This window comes from Protopterus annectens, chromosome 3.part1 (assembly GCF_019279795.1).
Source record: "Protopterus annectens isolate FY-2018-M chromosome 3.part1, PAN1.0, whole genome shotgun sequence".
Taxonomy (NCBI): Eukaryota; Metazoa; Chordata; order Ceratodontiformes; family Protopteridae; genus Protopterus; species Protopterus annectens.
The window spans coordinates 606,261,927-606,278,426 of record NC_056732.1 but is presented as its reverse complement, the minus strand read 5'-3'; the positions used below and the strand labels follow the sequence as shown (position 1 = coordinate 606,278,426).

The window sequence follows — 16,500 nt, the reverse complement described above, 5'->3', positions numbered from 1 at the left end:
ACAGTTCATTAATGGACATTTCTTTGCACCAGAATGATTTGGTAGATATTTTCACTGAAGAAGAAAATGCATTAAATGTGAATGATGATGGGTTTGACACGGGTTATGGCAGATTTGACGTGCCAAGAATGCCCCATGATAGCAAATTCAATGCGCCTAGAAGTAGTGTAGCTTTACAGGTTTTTGAGAAAACTTTATTCAGGCAGCTAGAGTATGAACATGAAAAGTTTGTAAAAAGTAAAAAACTGTATAATTTGAACAAGAATGAATGGTATGCTCTATCAGCTATGAAAAAATGTAATAAACATCTAGTTTTTACCCAAGCCGACAAAGGGGGTAACTGGGTGATTTTACCCAGAGATAGGTACAATATGGCGGCACTAGAGCTCTTAAATGATGATAAGATCTATACTAGGTTGGTTTCTAATAAGCTAAAGGATTTCAATTTTGCATTATTAGAAGTCCTAGAAAGAGGTGAACGGTTAGGATTTTTTACATCCAAAGATGTGAAAAGGATGTATATAGAGAACCCAAGGAATGCTAGGTTTTTTATTATTCCTAAAGTTCATAAAGATTTAAGAAATCCACCAGGTCGCCCCATAGTTTCAGGGAAGGGCTCATATTTGCAGAACGTAGGAATTTTCTTGGATTCAGTGTTAAAACAACATTTACATAAGGTACAAGCCCATGTCAAAAACACCAGTGAAGTAAGTGAAGATATGAGAAATATGTTCTGGGAGCAAGATTTTTACTGGGCAAGTGTAGATGTAAAGTCGTTGTACACAAGCATCAATAAGTATTGGGGTTTGGTGTCTATAGAAAAGATGTTGGGGGAAGGCCCGAGAACCAATTACATTATACAACTTTTGGAATTCTGTCTAACTCATAATTGTTTCGAGTTTGAGGGAGAGTTTTTTCTGCAAAAAGAAGGGACAGCTATGGGGGCACCTTATGCACCCTCATATGCTGTCCTTTTTATGGCTCATTTTGAAAATTCCTTCATTTATACAAACAATTTTTTCAGGACGAAGGTGGTTAAATATAAAAGATACATAGATGATCTTCTTTTTTTGTGTAGGGGGGATCCCTCAGATTTTGATATATTAATTTCAGAAATTAAGAAGAATCCATGCGGTTTGGATTTCACGTATACCAAAGGGGGCAAGAGTATACAATATTTGGATGTTGAATTCTATGTAGGATTTAATAATAGGATTCAGTTTAAACCTTTTTATAAAGAGACAGCCGCTGATAATTTTTTGCATGCTTCCAGCATGCATAGCGGGTCCCTATTAAACTCTTTACCTTTAGGGGAATTCAAGTGTATTGGGGTAAATATTTCTGAGCTGACTATGGTGGGAAATGAATTTGACAAAATAGAAAGCAAATTAAGTCTGAGAGGTTATCCAGTGGCTATTATTAAATCAGCCAGAACAAAGGTTGAGAAGGAATTGGGCCTGATAACCCCTGAATGTTTGGATTGTTCTGATAGGAAAACAGATAGAAATAAGCATTTAAGTCCTCACGTTTTTAAAGGAAGTGGGTCAGAAAGTAGTGAATTAGAATCTAGCAAGCAAGAGAAGTTATTTTTTGTTACTAAGTTTTCCCATTTTTCTGAGATCTTAAGGGAAACAGTTCTAAATTTGTGGCCAATAGTTTTGGGGGATGACAGAGTGGGGAATTTTTTCCCCAGTAAAATCATCTTTTCGTATGGCAGATATCCCAATTTAAAAGAGATTTTGAACACTAGGCACAGTTTGGGAGAAAATACCAGAGCAGAAAAGGTAGGGACATATAGATGTGGCAAGTGTAAAATTTGCAGCAAAGTCAGGAATCTAGATGGTACAAAGATCAACAATGTGAGTTACAAAGCTTTAGAATATTATGATTGCAATTCGGTTGGAGTAGTGTATATCATAGGGTGTGGTTGTAGCAAGCAAAAATGGTATATTGGTCAAACTACCAGAAAAGTAAAATTGAGAATTATGGAACATTTGGGCGACATCAGGCATAAAAGACTGGAGAGCCCTGTGGCTAAACATTTTTTGGACTTCCATAAAGGGACATCAGAAGGATTTATATATTGTGTGTTAGGAAGGCCAATAAATGCAGAGGGCGATGCAGGATTTCACAATAGACTATTGGAAATGGAGTCCAAATTTATTCTGAATTATAAAACTCACTTTCCTAATGGTATGAACCTTGAAATATGAATATTGCACATTAAAAAGCAATCAAGGTAAAGATAATTTGGCAAAAATAAAAACATAAAAATTCCTACAATTTTATATCTAATAAAATAAAAGAAAAATTAAAAATCTAATATTTAAAACCACATTTATAAAAAAGTATATTTTTATATATATTGTTTGGTATAGATTCATAGAGCTATACATGGTGTCATATATTATTCATTATAATGTTAAGAATCAAATTTCATTCATTATATCAGTGTTAAAGCATATAAAAATGCATTTTTGTATTTAATGTTTATTTAAAAAGTTTTTTTGAAGTTTTTAGGTATTAATATATGGGAACAATGTATTTGATAATGTTCTTAGCAATGTTCATTAAGTTATTTAAACAGGTTCACTCAATGGTTGTTGAATGGTTCAATTAATTGTTTGATTGCATTTAATTATGTTAATTTCACATGGTTAAGGATATAAAAGGTGTGGTGATATGCAAGATGAATGTATTCCTTGAGAAGGCGAAGGCCGAGGAACCAGAATGCAATAAAAAAAGTCTGCTTCACCAACTACAGTGCACTTGTGTTGCGTTCTGGAGTATCATACGACCTTTCCTTAGTTCTCCAGGCCTTGACCGCCCCCCCCTTCGAACCGGCGGCTACGGTAGATCTGAAATTCTTATCCTTCAAGACCGCCTTCTTAGTAGCCATTACTTCGGCCAAGAGAGTTTCAGAGCTTCAAACATTATCAGCTAAACCTCCTTACTTGGTCTTTCATCCGGACCGTGTTTACCTCAGGACCAACCCGTCCTTTCTTCCTAAGGTAGCTTCTGAAGCAAACATTAATCAATCCATTAACCTCCCTGTCTTCTTTCCTAAATATGAAAACAAAGGTGAATACAAGCTTCACTCCTTAGATGTTCACAGGCAACTTAGATTTTATCTAAACAGGACGGCTGGTCATAGGCAATCCGACCAGTTGTTCATTTCCTTTGCTAAATTTAATTTGGGCAAACCAATTTCTAAAGTCTCATTATCTCGCTGGATTTCACAATGTATTTTATTGGCTTATCAAGCTTGGAAGGCCCGCACGAGAGGGTGTACATGCCCATTCAACCCGGTCAGTCTCTACCTCGGCAGCCTTTAAGGCTAGGATTCCTCTAGATGATATTTGTGCAGCAGCCACGTGGGCTTCATCTCATACTTTTATTTCCCACTACAAGTTGGATCTTACATCTAGGGGTAGAGCATCCTTTGGCTCCGCGGTGCTCCGGAATATCCTTCCATGATGGCCGCCCAAGATTCAGGTAGCTGGGGACTCTGTCCCACAGGTTGCAGACAAATGAATCTCCTACTTCAGATTTAGAAGTTATGTACTCACCGTAACGTTCCATCTGAGTAGGTGTATTCATTTGTCTGCAGCCATCCCACCCTCCTATCCCCCTGGCCTTTCAGTTTCCTGCATATGATGTCTTACCCTTTTCAGGGTGTTCTTGCTGTTGGCAAACTCGATCTGAGGTCATGAGGGTAGAGCAGGGCATTATGGGTGAGGGGAGGAGCTGAGAGCTTGGATCCATAGCTGGTAAACCATGCCGGTTCGGATCCGATATCGGATCCATAACCCACAGGTTGCAGACAAATGAATACACCTACTCAGATGGAACGTTATGGTGAGTACATAACTTCTAATTGTGGAGGGTAGGTCTGACTCTCTTATATTTCTAGTACTGTTTGCACTTATGAGTGTTGGAGGCTGACACATTTTTATTGTAGAGTAGTCTTTGTTATTACATTTCTGCAGTGGATATTATAGACCAGCATCAGTTATGGAGCCTAAAAGCTACACTGTTTTTATAATCTTGTATTACATAAATACAGTATATATAAAACCTGTAGTAGTAATCATTATGATGTACTTAGTGCAGTCATGTGGTATCTCACTATAGCAGTTCTTGTACAAATAATAGATTAATTAGTGCAGAATAGGTTTTCTTTCTTATGCCTCTGATGTTCTGTGCATACTGATTCTGGTAACCCTTATAACTGTTCTTCGACATTGTCGGTGTTGGTTACTAACTTCTAGAGGTAAACCATAACCTCTGTATTTAGTAGTGGTTTCATATTTATTATATGAAACACATACTTCACAAAACCAGTGTGCCACACAATCACAGCCCTTAAGGCAAAATAACATACCCAACACACTAGTAATAGGTGACTCTATAGTCAGGCACATTGACGTCCCACTCACTAGGCTGAACAAGGAGAAGGTTACTGTTAGCTGCCTGTCAGGTGCCAGGATCTGCCGCATAACACAAGCACTCAGGTCACTCCAGAACAAGTACAAATATGACTCTGTCATTGTCCATGTTGGTGTGAATGACCTGAGCCGTACCTCCCTGGACTACATGAAAAGAGACATGGAGGAGCTGTCTGATCACGTAGCCCAGGCCGGTATGACCCTGACTCTGAGTAGCATCCTGCCCTCACCAAGAATGATACCACGGTATAGAGAAAAAAATTATCAATTTCAACAATTGGCTAAGCTTCTGGTGTCATTCAAAGGGGATCCAGTGTCTGTCAGCCTGGGATGACATGCTCGACAAGCCACGCTGTTTTGCTAGAGACAGCTTGCACCTGTCACCCTTAGGCTTTCAAATACTGGCCAAGGCTCTTGCCACCCCCATAATGCCTTTTTTAGGCAAGGCTCAAACGACAAACCCACCGCCGCAAATAGCATAAGGAACAAAAAACTGAGGGTAATGCTACTCAATGCCAGAAGTCTAAACCACAAAATGCATGCATTCTAGGCACTCCTCAGTATGGAGAAAATCGATATATGTGCAGTAACAGAAACCTGGTTTAAGGCTCCAGAGAGCACCCCAGCACTACCAGCTACAACTCATACCATACATTTCGGCCACAAAACCTGGACCGAAATACAAAAGGCGGAGGAGTATCCATATTCATCAAGGATACCCACACCTCCAGGTTAGTGGCACAGCACGATGCTTCAGAGATCATCCACGTGCAACTAACAATGGGCAAAACTGCTATTCAAATTATAGCTTGCTATAGGTCACCCACCATGTCCCAGGACCCCCACTCCGGATTCCTGGAAACACTGGGAAACATAAAGGTCCTACCAAACACCCTGATATTGGGTGATTTCAATTACCCAAACATTAACTGGGAGAACTACTCAAGTACTAACTCCCTTGCCCAACATTTCCTAGAATTCATAAACTCAAACGCCCTGGATCAACTGGTCAACACCCACAACAGAGGTGACAACATATTGGACCTGGTCATCACCAACATGTTCCACACGGGAGGTCAACCCATCGCTGGTTAGATCTGACCATAAACTAATCACTCTGGATATCCACATTCTGCCACCACCCTGGTCAAAGAAACCACTGTGAAAAACTTTTCAAATGCAAACTTCATGTTACTTAAGACCGAGGTGGGAAGTTTCAAATCCCCCATGCTAAAGGATAACACTGTTCAAGCTGCAAAATCCTTTACTAATGCACTCTACGGGCAAAGAGTAAAATCCCAAGAAGGGAAGACATCCCTGATCAGTATCAGCAAGAAACTACATTCCCTCATAAAATCATCCAAGGCTAGCTTCGAATGAAAAATTGCCATGGACTCCAAAGATAACCACAAGGCATTCTTTAGCTATGTCAAGAATCTAAGTGGCAATTCTCAGATCTGCTCGGAGTTAGTGCAAAATGGCACAAAATACACTGAACCGACCGATATAACCAACATCCTGGCAGACAGGTTCAGTGCAAACTTCACCCCCCTCTCACCCCCAAAAGGGCCCATAACTATACCAGGAGAATGTAGTCCCCTGAAATCACAGACACTCAGGTTAAAACAGCCCACTCCAAAGCCAAAAGCACAGCATCAGTGGGACCGGACGGTGTCCCAGGCTGCATTCCACACGAGCTCAAAGATGAACTAACCCCTCACCTAAACACACTGTTTAAACTAAGCCTCTCCACAGGCTACATGCCCACAGAGTGGCGCACAGCAAAGGTTATTCCACTGCACAAAGGTGGAGCCACAATGGACACCGGGAACTATCACCCTGTAAGCCTGACTAGTGTGGTCTGCAAAGCTATGGAGCGCATCATCATGGATCTCATTAACAGAGACACTGGAAACCTCGAAACACTGGACCCTACCCAGTTCAGCTTTGTTAAGGGCAGATCATGCCTCCTAAACCTGGTGGACTTCTTTGAGACAGTTTCCAAGGCTAAAGACGAGGGAAAGGTGGCCCACAAAGCCTACCTAGGCCTTGCAAATGCCTTTGACACCATTCCCCACTCAGGTATTATAGACAAGCTCACCAGCCTGAAAATAAACCCCTACGTCATGAGATGGGTTGCCAACTGGCTCACGGACAGAACCCACATGGTAAGAGTTGCGGGAGCTAGGTCTGACTCTAAACTGGTTACAAGTAGCGTTCCCCAGGGCTCAGTCCTAGGACCCTTCCTGTTCGGCATATACTTCTCAGAGGTACAGGCAAGCACTGGAGGACTATGGCTGACCAAGTTCGCAGACAACTGCAAACTAGGGGTTATAATTGACACATCCTCCAAAAGGGTCTCACTGAGACAGATACCTGGTGTCATAACCATGGCCTCACGCTAAATGCCAAAAGGTGCATAGTCATCCCCTTTGGAAAAAACAAAGTACCCACAAACTACCACATAGGTGGTAGCCCCCTAAATATGGAAGACGTAATAAGGGATCTGGGGACCCTAGTAGATAGTAACCTCTCCTTTGATAATCACATTGCCAAAGTGGTTAGAAAATCCTTCTGTGTGGCCCACCTAATCACAAAAGGGTTTGCATCCAGATCGAAAGAGGTCATTGGGCCCCTCTATGCATCACTCATCAGATCCATCATAGAGTACAATGCCCCATTTGGGATGTACCTTACAAGACACCTGCAACAACTGGAAAGACCACAGAAGTACCTCACCAAGAGGATCACTGGCCTCAAGCAGATGCCCTATGCAGCTCGACTGAAGAAACTCCAGCTGTACTCGGTTGCATACTGCCTACTCAGAGGTGATCTCTGCCTGACACACAAGGCCATGTTCAACCCAGAATTGATGGACATGCTCCACCTTAAGAAAACTATATCCCCTCGAGCCACACACTCCAGGGATCTAAACCTCACCACAACAATAAATAGGACGTGCTGGAGGGATAGATTCCTGTCCCAGAGACTTCCCATGCTCTGGAACAAGGTTCCAGTCTACATTAGGCAGAGCTCCTCGCTAACCCTCTTCAAGAGAAACCTTGATGAGTGGGTGGGAAACAGAAAGTTTACCCGAAGGATCACTTCAATGGCTCTGCTGGACAGAGGCACAGGGAACTAATCTAAGGGGGTGTCGAAAGCCTTTGGGCAGATAGCCTAGTACCTGCCTACCTATATAGTGTAATATTTGGTTTGTGCTGTTTACATATCTTTGTATGTGAAACATTTTACATTTCCCTGAAATGGCAGGTGTTTTACCTTAGCTTCTTTTTCTTTGGCCTCTTTAGTCTGCCACTAGGGAATTTGTTTATAAATCTTTTTGTTTGCTTTTTCCAAGTTGCAAAAAATAAAATAAAACATACAAAGTTTAAGTAAGCATATAAATTGCATTGTCTTATAGTCAGGATATCCCAGGACAGCAATAGCTAGATGCACGCAAGAGGTTGTCTGAATAATGTAGATTTCTTGACTTTGGGCTGTAGTTGCAATGATCATATGTGAATCCTAACACTGTAGTTATCTTATTTGTGCATCTCTTGTTATTGGGAGTTATCAAGCAACTGTAGTTTTTGCAGTCAGGCAGTGAGGCAGAGTTTTACTCAGTGCCTTACCAATAGCCTGTTTTAAAAGTACCCAAGTCAGTGCAGGACCTGTTTTGCACATAATATTTAAGGTAAGAGTTTAGGAAAAGTTCGATCACATTACAAAGCAACAGAGTATTAAGTCAGGTTCTTCTTATGGCAGAGAAGGAAAATGTCTGGAGATCAGCCCTTGACTTGTTTGAGCTGAATAGATACTTCAAAGTCTGACAGTCTAAAATGCTAACTGCTGTTACTATCCATCCTCTGTTGTTTAAAGAAACCTTGTTGGCCACAGTAAACCTAAAAAATGTTTATTTACATGTTCCTGTTTTCCAATTCACATAAGGTTTCCAAGATTCCTAGTGGAGAATCAGCATTTTTAACTGATAGTCTTCTCTTTTAACCTTACAGCAGAACACGGGATGTTCTACAAGTGCCTAGCCCCAGTTGTAGTGTCATGCAGCATGGAAATGTAAGACTTAGACCGGTTCCCTTCATAGGTGCCAGAACCATAGTTTGAGGGGGCTAGCACCCCCCCCCCAACACACAATAAATGAAATCCTGAACTGTGCCCTTGGCTCCAGGATTATCTGTTTCATTTACAAAAAAAAAAAAAAAAGAACAAAATAAGCAGTTACCATTAACTTCAGTGCATGTGCATGCTTGACTAGGCTTATACGTCAGTGCATCTGTAGAAATGTGCTGTAGTACGTGCATGCAGGTGTGTGTGTGTGTGTGTCAGTATATGTGCACCTGAGTATGCATGCATGTAGGCATGAGTGCGAATATGTGTGTGTGTGTGTGTGTGTGTGTGTGTGTGTGTGTCTGCGCACGCATCTGCCCAAGTGTGTGTGATCATGCATTGCTGTTAGATGCAAGTCTCCTGGGACCATGTGCCAGTGCATACCAATCAAATTAAACAATGAATTGTCAAAAATGTGATTTTTTTTTTCTTTGTAATATTTATTTATTTTTTTTTTACATTCATTTAATAGCTGCCCTCCAGTAAACAAGTCAGTTTATACTATAATACCTAGAAGCCTATGTCGATCATGAGGGGAGACAGGCATTCCCCTAAATCTTAAGATTTACCTGTTACCACCCCAGCAAGAGGTTCCATGCCTTAAAGGCCTATCCTACTCACTCACAGGGTTATGCTAAAAGTAGTGAAACCTCTTCTTTGGAAAAAACAAGAATGTGCTTTATGTTTACTGAAGGTTTGATAGCCTTTCTAGACCTTCCTTTATAGAAAAATGACATTTCAGACTTCGAATGGCAGACCATGTTCTTATTACATATTAATACTGTACAACTAAAGTACACCAGATTCCAAGACTGACATTCCAAGCATAATGGACATCTCAGGAGAAGTGCTCCATCTGACCATTCTAGCCAAGCAACATCATGTTAGACTTCAGCATTTTGAGGTCACAGAGCAGAGACCAAGCAAAGTTCAAATGATAGGCATGAAGCCAAAACTCTCACTTTGCTCAGATGCATTGTTTTTTTTGAATAAGAACTATAAAACTCCACTATCTGGCTTTAAAGGTTGGCTTAATCTTGGGAGTCGGGATATTCTGCAGAATTCTGGACAGTTGAAAAGAATGGTGCATGTGAAGTAAGTATTTTTTTTTTTCATGATCAGCCAGATAATTTCTGCAGTATTTATGGATATGTGTGAAGCAACCTGGAATGCTTTTATGTGTGGCAACTTGTCCATGACCATCAGACCTCATGATTATAATGGCTAGATGGGGGCTGGGCATACCTCTCCACTGTTACTGATTTTGGCTCAAAACTTTGTTCTGTCCCTCCTAATGCTGAGTAAAACTGGTAATTTGGAGAGAAAATGTGGTAGATTACACACAAAAAATAATGGTAATAATTAGAGTTATAGATGTGTGCTTCAGAAAATGCATGTTATTTCACATTTCTCAGTCTGTCAACTCTTCATGTTAACTGTACTAATATTTTAAAAGCGTCCATAATTATTTTTGGACTTGCCCTCAATTCTTTTTAGAGGTAAGAAGTTGAGAACTATAGGGCTGGGACTGGATGGATGAAAGTAACTCAAGCTTCTGCTGGTTGCTCACAGGACTCGTGTGCATTTGTGAGATGTAAGATGGTCTACTAACTTGACCCATGAAAAGCAGACAATAGGCATATCTGGTGGGGATGCGTATGGAGGAAAATGACTAGCTGTCTGCTGTTGTTTGCTTATTATTCTGGCTTCGCAGGCCTAGTGTGATATGTGTGAAGCAACTTGGAATATTTTAATCTGTGCCAACTGTTTATTTGAAACAAAGGTGAAATGCATTACGTGACCATCCTCTTATCGTAATCGGACATCTGAATTGTATATAAACATGGCTATAACTGCACGGTGGGGGTTGTCTGGACCATCTTGTCACTTGCTCAGTTTGTAGTCATTTCTTAAAAAAAAGTGTTAAAATGCATCACAAGCTATCCAGACCTTCAGAGTTTCTGAGGGGAGGGGTTAGTGGCCCCCACATACCAAGGCTGTATAAGTGGATTTTGACACAGACTTAGTAGTGGCCTCTGCCCTGAATCCCACCTGGTGTAACCCAGCTCTCAACAGAGGTGTACGCAGAATCTGGTCACTGTAGCTTGTGTGGGGATCTGGGGATGCTGTCATTATTTCTTTAACTTTCCTCCCAAACCTCAGAGGTCAGTATCTTGTGTTGGATTGTGGACAATGTGGTCATTATTTCTTTAGGTTTCCTCACAAACTTTAGAGGGCTGCACAGTAGGTCCCTAAGCATGTACAGATGCAGTGTACTGTTTAAAAGTTAGTTGGAAACATTATTATAATTATTTTTTTTCATTTGCCTCACAATCAAACAGCAGATGTGTATACAGGTGGCTTTCTTTTAGGGGAGGGTAAACCTGCATTCTCTTTATATGTGTCTGGCAGCAAATATATTATCTTTGTTATTTTTCCAGTTTTGTCCATGTCTGACATTAGGAGAGAACACAGAAGTTGGCTGCCTTTTGCGTGTAGGAATGAGGAGGCATGCTGCATATGATAGCAGCAACTTGAAAAAATGACTGCGACCATTTGTCCCTTAATTTTCATCTAAATTTAATGCCAGATTGGGGGCACACGTAAAGTGACTATCTCGTTTAAGGTGGTATAGGAAGGCAGGTACTATTTCCAGATATTATTTATGTATCACAAACATTTGGCTTCAACATTTATTGTGCACTGCTATCTGGTTAGCTTTGAGCATTAAGCTTTTGATGCAGCTCATTTAGTTTTTGAAATAAAAAGGTACAGTTGAATAGTTTTCCTTACACATGGGTTTTGTTCAGGCCATCATTGAATCAGAATGTTGGAAAAAGCTGTAAAATGTGTCTGAGTATCTGTAACCCCCATGGCTTCTGGTGCCATGGAGTCTTTTCTACTAATACTCCAGTGAGAGGTATGCTCATATCGAAGAGTCTATTATCAGTTTGCCAAAAAGATGTTACACTCTACAAAACAAAACAAAACAAAAGTGGACTTAACAAGTGGTCATGTCCTAAAAATGTCATATTACCTCAACACATGAGAGATGTATTCTCATTTGAAGTTAGGGTGAAATTCTGGCAAAAATGGTCTTTGTAAATTGATTAATGCAACTTTTACACAGCTTTCTTTTCTTAAAAATGAACAAGAATGAAGAAACAAAAACAGGGGACTTCTGTTTACTTAAGTATCCTTATTACACTTGAAAAGTAACTGAGAAAGCTTTACTATATAGCATGCAAGTTATGTCACGCATTATAAAAATACTACTGTTAAGAACATTTTTTTACTTGCAGTTAACTTTTCCTTCCTCTCTCCTAAATGTTCTTCCAAACATTAATGACAAGCCATTGACATGGTCAACCATGAACTTTTCATTCTTTCTCTAAAATCTATTTCCCTCATTAAGCACATAATCCAGTGGTTCCAGTCCTACCTGACTGGTAGACAACAGGCGGTACTTTGGCAGGGCAAACTCTCCAGCCAGCTACCTCTCACACTTGGTGTCCCTCAAGGTTCCATACTAGGTCCACTACTCTTCTCTATTTTTATCAACAACCTTCACACTGCTATCCCTAAGGCTACCTGTATTCAATATGCAGATGATTCCACTCTGATCTACTCAGTCACCTCCCCATCCGAACTGCAAATCCTAACCCAAAATACATTTAACACTATTGAGAACTGGCTCACCAACCAACGCCTACTGCTGAACCCCAATAAAACTAAATTTCTACTCTTCACCCCCACTAGTAGATCTACCACACTTTCATTCTCTGTAATGTCTAACAATGGTACCACTATCTCCCCAGATCAACACACCAAACCTCTAGGGGTTATCATAGACAATAACCTCAAATTTGACCTACAGGTCAACAAAACCATGCCAACCATCAATAAGAAGCTTGGATCACTGTATAGAAACAAGGCATTTTTAACCCTACTGGCTAGGACTGCAATCACCCGGTCACACCTACTCTCTACTCTTTTATATGTCTCGCCAGTACTCTCAAACCTCAACAAATCCGAACTAGATAAACTGTCCCATAGCTACAACCATATTGCCAGATTCGCCACTGGCTCCACCTGTAGAACCCACCACTGACAGAACCTGAAACAACTAGAGTGGTTAGAACTGCCCAGCTTAATTCAATTAAATCAGCTCTTAATAGCGCAGAAAATTCTGTACCACCCTGAGGATACCCCCTCACTTATAAATATTATTAAGCCATATAGCAATCTGAGATCCCTACAATCATCCAACAAACTACTGGTCCAAACCCACAAAGCTAATAACTCTGCTGGTGAATACCTGTTTGCCAACTTTGTTGGCAAAACCTGGAATTCGTTGCCAAACTATAATCCTACAATCCTCCAAAAGTCTCTTAAAAAAAAAAACCTCAAACAGTATCTCAAAGTGAACTGGCTTTGCCTATGTACCAACCCTGATTAAGTTATAAACTGAAAGCATAATCTGTAAATATCATAACATGCAACTACGTCACCAAGCTCTATATCCAATCTGATGTCTCTTGCTTTTAATTGTGTCTGTCCATGAGAATTGTGAGTCCCTACTAGGGAATACTACTAAACCATTGTACATAATCACTTTGTTTTATATTTTCTAATGTTATCTAACTTCTTGTGCAATCTATGTAAGTTTGTCTATTTGGAGCTTTTCTCCACGGGCCTCCACTGAAAATGGACATGTATCTAGTTGGACTATCCCGGTAAACAAATGTAAAATAAGTAAAATAAAATAAATAAATCAGTAGGGCATATGCTTTGGCGACCCCTACAATTTTAACAAATTCCAAACAGTCCAGTAATTCCTGCTGTGGAATACCAGTCCAGTTACTTATTTGTGCTTTCATAAAATGAATACAGTCAGTTCCTTTCAGCTTCTCTGGTAGAGCAGAAAATCTCAGGTTTCCTCAATGTGCTGTGTACTCTAATTCTATTATTTTTTGAAGCACCTCTTCTTGAGCAGCTCATATTCAGCAAGACATTTATTCATTTTGACCTCTGATTTTTGCAGTTTTGTCACCACATCTTAATATCTATTTAAAGCTTCTTCAATTTTTTCCAGCCTTTTGTTGCTTGAGTTGATATACTCCTTCAGTGTTTTATTTTAATCTGCTTTGAGTACATTTGACCTATTTCTTCATCTATATTACTGGAAGTCATGTCTTGCATGAAAGCTGGAGCTTACACTGCCTTTTGCTGAACAGCTGCAGGATTCTTCAAAGTTACTGTTTTCTCCTCACCTTTTGTGATTTATTTTCTTTCAGGTTCTCTAAATTTTTTTTTTTTTTTGCTGGCTGTGAATTCCCCTCTCTGGACCAGTAATCAAGGAGCCTGAATCCTCACCACTGACACTGGAGAGGGACATTCACTTGGAACAAAAATGGATGCACCCAGTATTTCCAGGTTCTGCTGTCTGCATCAAGCACACTTTTCCTTAAGAACACACAGAGAAAACACTCAGTCCAGGATCTGGATTCCACTACCTGTCTCCCTCCAGGTCCCCAGTAAGACTCCCCACGAGTACAGCTGTACGGTTGAGACCTCAGCCGAGTGCCCAAGGCAAGTTCTCCAGCACCCTGTCTGTGAAACCAGTGCTACGTGCCCCTGCTCCAAGTAGCTGACATGCACACACTTTGAGATTTGATTTTCACACACACACACACACACACACACACACACACACACACACACACACACACACACACACACCTGGGAAAGGCTGGCACAGATTTACTAGCTATTCCCCCTTCTGCCCAGACTATAATGTAATTACATTGTGACCAGACACCCCAAAGCCAGCTACTTTAAGGCTCTTGCAGGGGTACCCAATTATACTGAGTGAAATTAATATTAATACAAATGGTAATGTTGACCAAACAGCAAGGCTTTCAGGAATGGCCACATTGTCACCAGTAGATACAAGTACTCTCAAAGGTTAAAATATTCTCTAAAGGACCAGCCACAATGAAAAGTTTAAATATATTCAATAATAATAAAAAGAACATGAAAATACTAAATATCTATTTACAGTAAACAGAATTTCAATCATAAGAAATATTAAGAATAACACAGGTGGACAGGTTCACACAGTTACAGAAAGAACAGTACTTAACTAATCTCACTGTATTTTCCTGACTCATCTAAAGAATTATTATTCCCTGGTTACTTACTAGAGCAAGCCAAGATGAAATAGGTGAGAGATCCTTCTTTGTCAGGTTACCAAAACAGAGTGCTCTGAGGCTCCAGTCTCACCACCTACTGTTAAACATTAATGTTAAGTTGTCTATCTCGCCTTCATTCTTGCTGGATGGGTTCGGAGCCGATCCTTGGCTCCAACTCGGCCAATACTTAAGTTCGAGAGCTAATTCCACCGGCTCGAGGCTCCCCTATATCCCACAATGCTAGGCGGTAACTACTCAGATCTCGTTTGCTGCTTAGTTGATGAGGTGCTTTTCTACCGGCTCTGGCAGGTTAGTCAAAGATTTAATTCTAAAATCTTCAATCTTAGACCCCTAGTACTCTTTTTTTTTTTCACTAAAACCTTTAGTTTTAAGTACCCCTTTCCTGGTTCGACAACTTTGTTGCCCTTAATTCCTTCTTTTATTTACCACTTTAGTTTTAGGCCTTAGGCCCCTTCTAGTCCCCTTGTGTGACTGGTATTTTATTTTTAATTAAGGCCTGTGTGTGTGTGTGTGTTTTTTTTTTCTTGGACCTTTTATTATGTCTAAGGAATCGAAGGTCTCAGGCTTCAAGAAGTGTGACTCGTGCTGTCAGAAAATGTCTCTGACAGACGGTCACACTTCTTGTGTGTATTGCCTGGGACCTTTGTACCTGCAGGACTCTTGTGCTGTTTGCCATGGTTTTAGCCCTAGAGTCCTGCAGGAACGCAAGAATAAATTAATCTTACGTGGCTTATTAAAGCCTGAAGACCCCCCGACTCAGTCTGTGTCGGGGAAGCCTTCTAAAACTTCCAAACAGTCGGCTCCGGTTTCTGAGTCGACTTCTGGAAAGGTAAAGTCTGCTTCGACATCGGCTCCGGCTGGAGCCGATGTTTCCAAGCCTCATACTGTTACCTCGGCTCCGGCTGGAGCCGAGGTTGATAAAACTCCGTTGGCTCCGATACTCTTATCGGAGCAACATTCTAAGAAGAGATCTAGATCCCCCTCTATCGGCTCCATGCACTCGGCACCAGGATCCCCTCTTCTTTCTGAACGGAACCATAAAACACATTCCTGATGGTCTTCCAGGCTATCTGACCACGATTTGCAAAGGGTAGTGAGTAGACTTCTCAAGTCCGAGGCACTGGCCCAAATGCTGCATAGCCCAACTCAGCAGTCAGTGGCTATTTCCGTTCCCCAATATATTCCTCCTCCGACTCCTTTGAGTTCGGAGCCAGGGCTTGTTGGAGCCATGACTGTCGGTGCATCGGATCCAATACCTTCCCTTTCGGCTCCGTCATCTGCTCCGATCTCCTCCTTGGAGGGATCTCGGCGCCGGGCTTCCCTCATCGTCTCCGAGGGGGCGAGTGGCATCGGACCCTTGTCCGACCCCGCTCTCCCTCTCGGGGCTTCGGCGCTGGTGAGTTCGGCTCCGACATCGGCTTCGGAGCCGTCCCTGTCGGTGCCGGGGGGGGGGTCCTTGTCTCTTCGGAGCGGGGACCTCCGGCCTTGCCTGACAGGGGTGCCTTCGAGGTCATGCGGAGCGTGCTAGAACCAGGGTCTGCCCCACAGTCGGCTCCGTCAGCCCCTCCATCTACAGTGCATGCGGTGATTTCAACCACCCCCTTGCATTAGACCGCAGAGAGCCAACTCCTCAAGTTTCCCCATTGGGAATTTCCTTCTCTTCTGAGGCCTCTCCTGACCCGGTAGGAGATCCCCCTAGGAAGAGGCAGTGC

General features: G+C 41.4%; 1 protein-coding gene across 2 annotated transcripts in view; it reads left to right on the top strand.

Moving 5' to 3' along the window:
• Positions 1–16,500, top strand: part of ATP9B (ATPase phospholipid transporting 9B (putative)) — a 4,837,291-nt gene that overhangs the window by 3,836,651 nt on the left and 984,140 nt on the right. The gene's annotated exons all lie outside the window — the stretch shown is intronic.